This window comes from Arachis ipaensis, chromosome B06, assembly GCF_000816755.2.
Source record: "Arachis ipaensis cultivar K30076 chromosome B06, Araip1.1, whole genome shotgun sequence".
Lineage (NCBI taxonomy): Eukaryota > Viridiplantae > Streptophyta > Magnoliopsida > Fabales > Fabaceae > Arachis > Arachis ipaensis.
Window position 1 is genome coordinate 107967376 of NC_029790.2, and position 12378 is coordinate 107979753.

At 30.3% G+C, this 12378-nt stretch overlaps 1 pseudogene; it reads left to right on the forward strand.

Moving 5' to 3' along the window:
* Nucleotides 2574-3852, forward strand: LOC107648352 (annotated as a pseudogene).

Sequence of the window (12378 nt, forward strand, 5' to 3'; positions counted from 1 at the left end):
GTTGACTTAGCCTCTCCCATCATGACTTTCATTTATTAAGGACAAAAAAAGCAATGATGATCAGAAGATCAGGGAAGGGAATTTTGGGGCCTATAGAAAGAAGGGCTTTTATTTCGAGGTCCACGGTGGGTGCCAATTGTTCTTGCAGAGTTTACCAATGTATAACTCGTCTACTGATGAATGCTTGTAACTTCCTCGTCAGGGTGAGGTATACGTCGGTGATTAGCGAACAAAGGGGGTGGATACCTGCAAAAGGCACTCCAACGCTTAAGTAAGTAAACGAGTAAGAAGATTTGCCAAAATGTAATGTGAAAAAAATAATCTCCCAACCATTCCTTTATATCCGAGAAATGAAGATTATCGTTGTGTCTCTGAGTAATGGTATTTGAAATGGAGAATAATTGTATATCCGACATTTTAATATCTGGTTGGACATCAGTTATGGTCAGCCGATCTTTAAAGCTTTTACGCCGAGTTATAACTATAACGGTCATATCAAAATTATTAAAATTTATGAATACAAAATAATTCACTATTAAAAAAATATCAATATTAAAAAAAATTAATAACTTCATAAATGATAGTAACACACAATATATCATTTGACATTAAACTAATTTGTAAAGTTACTTAATATGAAGAAAAAATAGTTAAACTTTATAGTTGACAAGTATTGTGAAATTGCGATATGTGTTCAATTAAGTCCTCTTTCAATTGTCGATGCTGCTGCCTATGTTGAAGTTGGGCATTTTTTTGGAGAAATTGATGATATGATGCAAAATCTTCCTTTCCTAGCTAAGATTATGATAAGCCATTTTCGACATAGTCATACTCTAGGCTAGCTTTGAGCAAAAATTTTTGTGTTTTGTCTCTTTCATCTTCAACAATCATATTATGTAATATAATACAAGCTCTCATTGTATTTGCAAGCTTCTTTTTCCAAAAGTGCACTGGACCATATATAATTACAAAGCGTGTTTACAACACTCCGAATATTCATTCCACGTCTTTTCTTTATTTTTTTTGTATTGTGCAAATAACTCACGTTTTTCCTTATAATTTTGATATTGATTTGACAAATATGGTCTATTTAAAATAAATACCATATGCTAAATAGTATCCCATATTATAATTATTATTATTATTATTATTATTGATAGTGTAATTTACTTCCGGAGCACTGTCATTTAGAATTGTGTGAATTTTACCTCCGATAGAAGGGTTAAAAATGGATGATGTTGTGGTTGAAACACAGGAAATTAATCATTGTAAGAAATTTAAAAATTTGAATTAGGAAAATTTTGTGGATTTAAACTTTGAAATGTATTTGGTAGTATGAAGTTTTGATTTGAAATTTAAGTGTTTGACGGTTGAGATTGTTGGGTATTTGGATTTTAAAAAAATTGTATAAGTAATTGAAAAGAATTGAATTAGTTTAGATCATTTTTTGGACAAAAAAAAAATCAGCAGAACTTTAGTTTTAAAACTTTGAGAGAAAATTAAAAAAAATTGAAAAAATTATGAGAATATAAATATATGTAAGTAGTATATATATAGTAATATAATATTAAATTATTAACAATAATAGTTATCTTTTAATTGGGTCCCTACACTAATTTTTTTTTTCAATTAAGTCCCTACCGTGACCAAACAGTTAGATTTAATGGAATATTCCGTTCCTAAATTAAAGATTCTCTAACTTTTTCCTAAATCTCTAATTCTCTTTCACACTTATTTTCTAAAATACCAAAATAACCCTCCCACACTTAGAATAAAAAACCTAGCTTGCCCTCAGTTGCTCTGTAGAGATCGCATTCACTATCATCTCCTGTGTCGGTCCATCGTCTTCATCCATCTGTGGCGTCGTCTGCAGCAAACGCTTGGTGGTCGTCCGTCCGTCACCTCCTTCTCTCTACGTTGGTTTGTTCTGCGTTATTCTATTCGGAGGTCTTCTGCGCTATTTTTCCATCTAAGCCGTCACCGTCCCTCCCGATGCTTTGCCTCGCCTAACGTCGCTGCACCACACCGCATCGAGCCTCGCCGTGCCTGACTTCCCGTCTGGCCTCTCGTCCCTGCACCGCACCTCTCCTCGATCTCCCTGTACTCGATCTATCACAAAACAGGTAACATATAACATTTAATTTTTTTTTCAGCTTTTAAAACTTGATGTACATGTTCATGCTAATTTTAATTTTCAAAAAATATGACATTGGTTGAGTACCTAATTTTTGAATTGATTTCTGAATTGTTTTGATATAGTAATTTAGGATTTACAATATGAATATTTATGTACAGAAATTTTGTTAATTGGTGAATTGACATATAAATTAATTTTTTGCTAATGATGAATTTTGTTTATTGTTGATTGTTGATTGTTGTTTGTTATTGCTGGGATGATGCTGCTTTATTAGGACTCTGTAATTTTTATCTGTAATTAATTGATTATGTTAGAAATAAGGAAAGAGGTGAGATTGGAGATAAGGTGTTTGATTAAATGCCTTTGAGAGAGTTGAATTGATTATGAGTTCTGATTATGTATTTTATCTATAATTAATTGATTATGAGTTTAATTGATCATTGTCATAGAGGCATACAGGACTCTCAGAGATCGTGGTTCCTATCCTGCTGCTCAAGTCGTGAGAGATTTCCAAGACAAATTTGCGTTTATTCCGTTTGACAGTGGTTCTAAAACCGCGTTTATTGCTGCAGTGAGTAATCCTTGGTCTATTTATTTTGCTCTCATATTTATTTGCCGGTAATTTGCTTCTATATGACTATACCCTAGGGTACAATGCATCTTCCTGCTCTTTCTCAGGATGCTGATGGGTGTGTTCCCTTCTTTTGGGGAGCTGATGCTGATGGAAATCTTGTTCTTGCAAATGAGAAAGAGGTTGTAAGTTGTAACTAAGAGCTGTGAGACATCTTTTGCACCATTTTTTAAAGGTAATATTAAAATGATTTTATGTGAAAAATTGGTGACTGTTTTTTGCCTGCTGTGCTGAGTATTTTCTGTGAGAATTCACGTTTTAAAGATATGCTCGCGAAAAGTGAATTAAGGGGAAGAAGAGAAATTATTTATCCTCCTAATGGTTCCTTTTAAGCATCTTAACTAAATGATAGAAGAACGTATTGGCTTTTAAAGTTTTTAGAACATTGAAATTATATACTTCTTATTTCATTTAGCATTTAGAAGGATGTTTAGGAATTCTAGAATGTTATATCAATATCTTTACTCAGGAAAGAAAGGAATTAAGAGTTGGTAACCCAGGAATGGAAAATGTAGGTACATAGATATTTTCTTTTTCCTCACCCACCTTTGTTTTTGTTGGTTTACTTTGCAATATCTTTCCCATTTCAAGGTTCTCTTATTATTCCAAATTATACATTATGCGGCAAAAAATAACTTGTATTGCTGCTTGTTTAGGATTCTTCTTTACAACATCCGGAGGTTTGAGCAATTTTGAGCATCCACTTAATGAGTTGAAGTCTATCCCAAGAGTTGACAGTTCTGGTCAGGTGTGTGGTGCAACTTTCAAAGTGGATGAGGCTAAGAAGGAATCAACTAGCATGTCAAGGGTTGGAAGTGCTGCTAACTGGTCGAATAATATCTAAATATGAATTCTGTTTGAACTAAGGCTTTTATTATATGCTAGACTCGGTTGAATTTTCATGTTCTAGTACTAAAAAATATGTTGATGTCAGAGCTAGATCATATAATTGTCAAGCCTATACCGTACTTGGCTAGAGATGGCCTTGGAGGCTGGAGCTGCATTCCCTTTCTTTTATATTGAGCCAAATGTAATATTACATTATCATAATGAATAATTAAAGGATGGAACTAAATTTTATATATATTTATTATTATTATTTCTATTTTATTTTATCCATTCTTTTTTTTTATGTTCTTAAGATAAGGTATTTTAAAAATAAAAAAGATATTTTTGATACAATTTATATATAAATAAACAAAAGAATGATAGTGACAAAATAAAAGAAATTATAGGAATACCTTTCATGTTGTAGAATCAATGAATAAGGATTATAGAAATATCTTTCATTGAATATTTATAGTTTTACCGGATTTTTAATTAGGTCCTTTTTTTTTCTTTTCAATTTGGTCCCTAAGGGTATACAAGTAATTTCACAATTTACTAACATTTTTTTAACGTTTAACGTTAAGAGGGACTAAATTGAAAAAAAAAATGTATAGGGACCCAATTAAAAGGAAAAAAAGTATAGGGACCTAATTGAAAATTTCGCGAAACTATAGGGACCAACAGAGTAATTAAACCTTAATATAATCAAAAGATGTCCTACTTTAAAAAACATGTTTGTATTAAAAGAAAATATTTTAATTTAGATTTCAAAGCATCATTATTAACTTAGTTTTGCGCATGTGAACGACGACACCTCACCAGCATATTAATACACTCTTATCGTTAGAAACAAGTAAGGTGAATAATGACGCTAAATATTAATTTAAATATTAGTTTAAATTAATAAAAATAAATATTTATAATAATAATTTACATAAATATAACATATTGTTATTCCTAATCATAAATAAAAAAATATTTTTTTATTTAAATATTATAAATAAATACATTTAATATTTATATTCAAATAAATAAATATAAATAAAATTTTTAATTAAATACATAAAATAACAAAATTATCAACTTACATAAATTGGATGATCCAAATAATTGATGATATGTTCTTCGGATGTCGTATAATTACGTACTATTTTTTTAATCACTACAAACTAATAATTTTTTTTTAAACACACCTAAATAAAATCCTAACTCTCAGTATATAACACACACTTCACAACACGGTCAGCTTCTTATTTTACGCCTCTCAACCTATTATCTTCTTCTTTCTCAATATCACACACAACACATACTTTAGATGCTCCACCAAGAATCAGGAAGCTCAATTTATAGAGCTTGAAAATGGGATTCGCTTGTTACCTGAGGGGCTATCCCCTGCATTTAGAACACCTGTAACACGCCCCTGTGTTGCTGCTGCATCTTTGGAATCAAGCAAAAGCCTGCACCGCTGCCAGGATTCAGAGGCAACACGCCCCTGCGTGTTGCCACCCGTTCCTGCCTGCCACCTCACCACGCCCCTGCGTGTTGCTCGGAAATTGCCACGCTTCCAATTGGCTCTGTCACCATGCCCCCTACTTGTTAAACTAACATCCACAATGCAGTAAAACACCTCCTTCTCCAATATTGAGCAAATACACCATTGGATATTTCATATGAAAAATAATTTCTGTACATAAGAATCTAATGAGTAAATTTATTATTATTTTTGTCCAAAAAATACAAAAAATTATGGTACAGTATTATTGTGTAATTAATAATAATTATTATTTTATTTTATTTTTTTTGATGGAGAACTGTTATGTCTAACGGAAAAAAATGTTGGAGATTAATATGTATATTAATTTTCTTTGGGGACTAAAATGTCCGCTTTTAAAATCCTTAGGGACTGATTTAGATAATTACTCTGCCAGAAAATGAACTAAGACTGATTTATCTGCCAGTAAAACTTTGAGGATTGATCTGTGTATTAATTTTTTTTGGGAACTAAAATGTCCACTTTTAAAATTATTGGAGACTAATTTAGATAATTACTCTTACGATTTTTTTTCTATTTTTATATAAATATAAACTAAACTAAATATAAATATTTGGAAGCTGTTTGGAACGCCTATTATCTATACCAATAAGTCAATAACCAATTTCCTATCAAACGAAAACAAATAAATTTTATCTAAATAAATATTAAGAAGATAAAAAAAATTTATTTAATTTTTATTAATTATCGATATAATTAATAAATAATAAATATGACAAGTTAAAATTATTTTAGTTGATTTTTTTATTGTTTTTATTCATTATTGTTACTTAAATTTGTCTAAAAATTTGGATAAGATAGTAGGAAAGAATTTGGATTCAATTCTGATTCTACTTACGGGTTAAAATTTTTATATAAATTTAACTCTACTCTATTATATTTGCGGGTTGAGAATATCCCAAGCCTAACTCTACCCGTTCTTAATTCGCGGCTACTCGATCCTATCCACAGATTACAAAAAAGATGTAACATTATTATATAACTTTATGATAATTTAAAATAGAACAGACTTTTATGTAAAAAAAATGTATTAAATTATCAATTAATAATCTTCTCTAAGTGGCTAAGGATCTTGAGAAGTTCTTAATTCAACATTCACTATATATATAAGATGCAGGTTGATCGGGTAGAATTGAGACTCAATCCGTACTCTATTCGACCCGTACGAGAACCCTTCACACAATCTACTCTATCCGCTACGGATTGGATTGGCAACCCTACTAATAGCGACGGAACTTAAAAAAAAATTAGGAGGAACAGTGAAAAATGGTAATATAAAATTTATATAATGATAATATTTATATTTATATTAAAATAAAATTTATAAATAAAATTATTTTTAAAGTTTGATAGAAATATGACAAGAAATAAATAAGTGACATTGAGAATGTGTAAAAATTTTGTTAGTCTTCAATTAATTAGATATTATTATTTATTAGAAATATTGAATTTTGTGCAAGTATAATTAATATTATATCTTTTTATCTCTCGATAATACTTTTTTTTGGATTATGTTAATTCTAATTAGCCAACCATGCCATACGGTATATATTTGGCATAGAATGTTTGTGATTCTGATTCATATACCTGGTAGTTTACGTCTCTACGGATAGCATAATCTTTGACTATCGCAATCACAGCTTTTCGAAAACTAAATTCCATCCCTACGACAATTCACTATCAGCCACAAAGGAGACTCTGTTACAATAACACCATTATATGAACTTAGAAGTGTACATATACATAAATAAATTTATATTTTAAATTTATATAAATATATACTTAGATTTTAAATTTTAAATACTTAGTATAAAATACATAATATATAGTGTAACACCATACTACACGAAGCTTTACACCTAGGATGTAAAACAAAGGTGGACAGACGCTACGACCTCTAAAATAAAATATAAATACGTATAATAGTTAAAGGAAGGTAATATACTAGGAGTCTTGAAGATTAGGTGAAACAAATCGCAAAAACTAAAAGCAACGCAACTCTGATAAATAACGTAATTTGCGTAAGAAGAAACTACGGTTCTTAAACATATTATATGAACACTAAGAGTAAAGGATCAAGATACAAAATATCAAGCTCCGAACTCAGCATGCGAAGCTAAAGGCTGGCCAGAGAATAGTTACATACATATATATATAATCCATAACTTAAAATACATAAAAGCAACCCTAATTCTCCATAAACCTCTATAAGGTGTAAAAGTGAAACATATATACATAGGGAGAATCTATACATATATATAACAAAATAGAACAAAAGTATAATCCGAAAAAGTCCACTTCATTGCGGAAGACTCCAGACGCCTAATGAGATGCCTCTCGACCTGTATCTGAAAAACAACAATATTGTATGGAATGAGAACCGGGGGTTCTCAGCATGGTAAATGTGCCACGTACATAAGATATAAGGTCCTGAGAATGCCAGAGGCAATCCTAGAACACTGACACTCAGATTATAAAACTTAAGGATTAAAACTGAAACCATAAATACGGGTGGTTTTCTAAGGATTCCTAAATTTAACCAGATATTTTAACCTAACTCTCCATCATCCTCTTTTCTTCAAAACCTTCAACACCAGTAGAATCACACAGACAAACAAGCAGACAATAACAAACACAATTAGGATACAAGTAATGCAAGTAGCACGTATACAAGTAAGCATATGAATGTCACATAGGCATACCCAATTAGAGCATAAACAAGTAATTCAAACAATATGCATATGATGCATGCCTGTCTTATGGCTATTGATATCAACTGTCGGTTACTTAGCTAGCCCGACATGTCCTGGTAGCTAACTGTGGACAGAACACCAAACACGGAGCAAGTGGGACAACGCCTCAACCTTTGCATCTTACCCGCGTACCCGGAGGAGGGGACAACCTCACCACTGCCTCTTACCCAAGCGGTGTTATAGTTCTCAACTCGGAGCAAGCGGCGACAAAATTTCACCCTTATTTATGGTTTCAATTTTAATCTTTAAGTTTTATAATCTGAGTGTCGATGTTCTAGGATTGCCTCTGGCATTTCCAGGACCTTATATCTTATGTGCGTGGTACCTTTACCATGCTGAGAACCCCCGGTTCTCATTCCATACAATATTGTTGTTTTTCAGATACAAGTCGAGAGGCACCTCGCTAGGCGTCTGGAGTCCTCCGCAATGAAGTGGGATTTTTCGGATTATACTTTTGTTTTGTTTTGTTATATATATGTATAGAGTCTCCTTATGTATATATGTTTCACTTTTACACCTCATAGAGGTTTATGGAGAATTAAGGTTGCTTTTATATATTTTGAGTTATGGATTATATATATATATGTATGTAACTATTCTCTGGCCACCCTTTAGCTTTGCAGACTGAGTTCGGAGCTTGATATTTTGTATCTTGATCCTCTACTCTTACTGTTCATATAATATGTTTAAGAACCGTAGTCTCTTCTTACGCAAGTTACGTTATTTATCAGAGTTGCGTTGCTTTTAGTTTTTGCGATTTGTTTCACCTAATCTTCAAGGCTCCTAGTATATTACCTTTCTTTGACTATTATACGTATTTATATTTTATTTTAGAGGTCGTAGCGCCTGTCCACCTTTGTTTTACATCCTAGGTGTAAAACTCTATGTGGCATATAGGGTAAAACGCACAATTAAATTAAACCCAACTCAATATTACACAATTCACCCAAATGAAAAAACGTTACATGGATCTCTCCAATCACCTCTCTATGTAAATCGAATGAGTCAGACTAGATATAGCTATTCTCTATGTAAATGAAAACATTGGTTCAATTTATGCATGCATGCATCCTGTCCTAATAAATCTAATCAAATCGTTTCGATTTAGCCATACCTAGTAATTAGAAACAAGCCGTTTCGATTTAGCCCTGATATTGTCCTTATATAATTCGAAACACACTAATTAGATTTACCATGCATACATAAATCGAACTAGGCAAATTCGATTATGTTATGTGTTCACTAAAATTAACTACTAGTATAAATATATGTTAGAATATAAATATATATTGAAAATAAATTAAATCACACACGTATTTATACACAAATATATTGATGACTAATTTTAGTGGCTGATTTTGGTGTACAAATAATATTTTTGATAATGTATATATTCAAAGCTAAGTTTCAAGTAGTTGGTTTATTCAATCCCTTAAATAAGTATTGAAAATTTGAATCTTAACTTGTATATGTAACTAGTTCATTAAATAAAGTTTAAATTCACTATAAATTAGTTCTTAACCTGTCCAATTAAAAATTATAGAAGGTAAAAAAAAAAATATGAACGCTGTATAATAATAAAAGTGACATTTGAGATATTTGATTTGATTTTGAATATTTTTTACCACATGTTAATTAATTTTTAAACTTAATCTGGTAACCATTTAGTTTGAGAATGAATATTGGAGCCAAATTAGTAAGAGATAGGTAAATTAAGGGACAAGTTATCAAAATAAATTATTTGCTTTTTAATATTATCAGAATATAATATCTATACGTTGAAGACACAAATGCATTTTTTTTATTTCTATAGAAACCATGACAGGGCCTGATGGATTATAATTTGGACATAAACCGTGGTACGGGTGTAGCAGTGTATGCTGGATTGCGTGTGAGAAGAAATTGTTACACCCTTCTAACGGTTTTTGATCGAATGCTTAAAAGGCATAAATCGCGGTGCCCTTCTAGTGCTTTATGCTTGCCTATATATCCTCTAGGTCATTGTCAACATAAAAACTCATAACAGTTTTCAGATTCATCGAACTTAATTTTTTCCATTTATACTGACATTGAATCCAATTTTTTTTCTATTATCTAAGTAATCTTCTAAATTAAAGTTGAATTCTTATGATATGGAACTGATACAAAACTTGGTAAGTAGAGTTTTGTTTGAGTGCTATAAGTTAAATTGGTATTTTGAAATTGACAAGAATGATTTTCATTTTCTAGAGGTACAATGGAATAAGAAAAAAGAATGAGAAGTTAAAATTTTTAATATTATATGACTTATTGTGATGCATTAAGTACACATGTAGGAGTGGTTGAAGTCGTTATATATTTTGATGTTATTTGTATAAACTGTATCATGTTTTTTTTGCTAAGTTTAATACAATACTACTTATGAAAATTTATATTATTTTATACCATTTTCGTTTACATCAGGTTGTAATGAATCTAGAATGGTACACCAAAAAGAATGAATATTAAATTAATTAACTCATGATAGTTGGAATGATATTGATATGCATACGACACATAATTCTTCATTTTATATCTTTTTAAGTTCTATTTTAGATAAATGAGAAAGATTTTTATTTTATATGAATACAAATTTTACATATCATCGTTTAGATTAATTAGTGTAGTGTCAAAACTAAAAAACATGTGCAGAGTATAGACTCAAATCGTACTTAAGCACCTGCCAAACTAACAAATTCAAATTCCAAACATGACACAACAATCAGATGCTAAAGTGACAAGGTCCCAATCATTTATCCAATTTTTAAATTTATATAGGCAAGCATAAATCACTACAGGGGTACTGCGGTTTATATCTTTTAAGCATTCCATCAGAAACCGTTAGCGGAGTGTAGCGGTTTCTTCTTACACACAACCCAACGTAAACCGCTACACCCTTATCGCGATTTACATACAAATCATAATCCACCGTACTCCTACTGCGGTTTCTATAGAAATAGGAAAGATGCATTTGTGTCTTCAATGTATAGATATTATATTTTGATAATATTAAAAGACAAACAATTTATTTTGGTAACTTGCCCAAATAAACAAATCCATACAATCTACAAAATAATACTATCTATACTCGATATCTAAATAAATAATGCCAAATTTATTATTATTCTACAAATACAGCTAAATATCACTAATTGCATAAAAAACCTAATAATAATCATCCTATTTTACGTCAAAGTTAATTGTTTATATTATAAATTAAAGCTATTATATAATTATCTAAACTACATACATGCATATCTTCCAAGTCTAATATACGTATAAAAGATGACTCTTCGAACGAATGCTGATTAGCCAGTGCATTTTTCACTTCTGCCACATCTGTCTCTATGGTGTCATCAACTTCATCATCGTCTTTATTTGGACCAACAACCTCATAGTTACTTTCGAACTCATCCTCGCTGTCACTATTGCAATCTCTCCATTCGATATTTCAATCGATTTCGGATTGTTGGAACTCAATGTACAGCTCGATAAACATACTTGTAATTGAGTTTGATAATAGATTGAAAATATCTCTTGTATGCTCACTTCATCAATGACATACTTCGTTTGGAAACGAACGAATCTATTAAACACTGATACAGAATATCGATACAAAATGTTCAATACGGTCTTTGATATATGTGAATCTACCCTATTATAAATAACATATTTTAGTTTTTCAAATAACAATGTAAAAGAAATAATATGATCACATAGATTCTCACATATAAATCTTACACCCTCAAATATTTGTAACAAAATTTGACCATGATAGTGTAATTTTAATATAATCCTATCCTCCATTTTTTTAAAAACAATATTTCAACGATAGTTTATATTGTAAAAAGTGAAAAAAGAACAAAATAAAAACTGTAAAGAATGAAGAAGAAAATAAGTTGAAGAAGATGAAGTTTCCGCAGATAGTCCTTGAGGTATATATATATATATATTAACGAACCTGATCCTTAAATTTGAATTTTTTTTTGAATTCACAAACTAACCCATTGATTTGGGTTTTAAAATTTTATGTTTTTTTTTAATTTCTTAAAACTGACCCATCAATTTGATTCACATAAAAAACATTTGTCACAATTTGAAGGCTCCAATTTGTGAACCCCAAAACATGAATTTAGCTATTCTTAAATCAGATTATCAATTTTCCTTCTCCAGAAAACCGGTGCTTCTGATTTGTAATTTGAAATTAAAAAAAAAAGATATGATATAAATAATGTATATATTATATATTTTTAATATATTATATAATCGGATTGATTTTTTTTTAATTACGAATTTGATATCCAAATTAATTAAGATTAATCGATTGGTACTTGAACCAATTAATTTAGTTGAGGTTGGTTTTAATTGAGTAATTGGGTTATCCGTGATGTATACATTTCTAAATTTTTAGCTAATGTTAATTAACTTTATTTTGTAATTTTTTATATTTTTATATTTA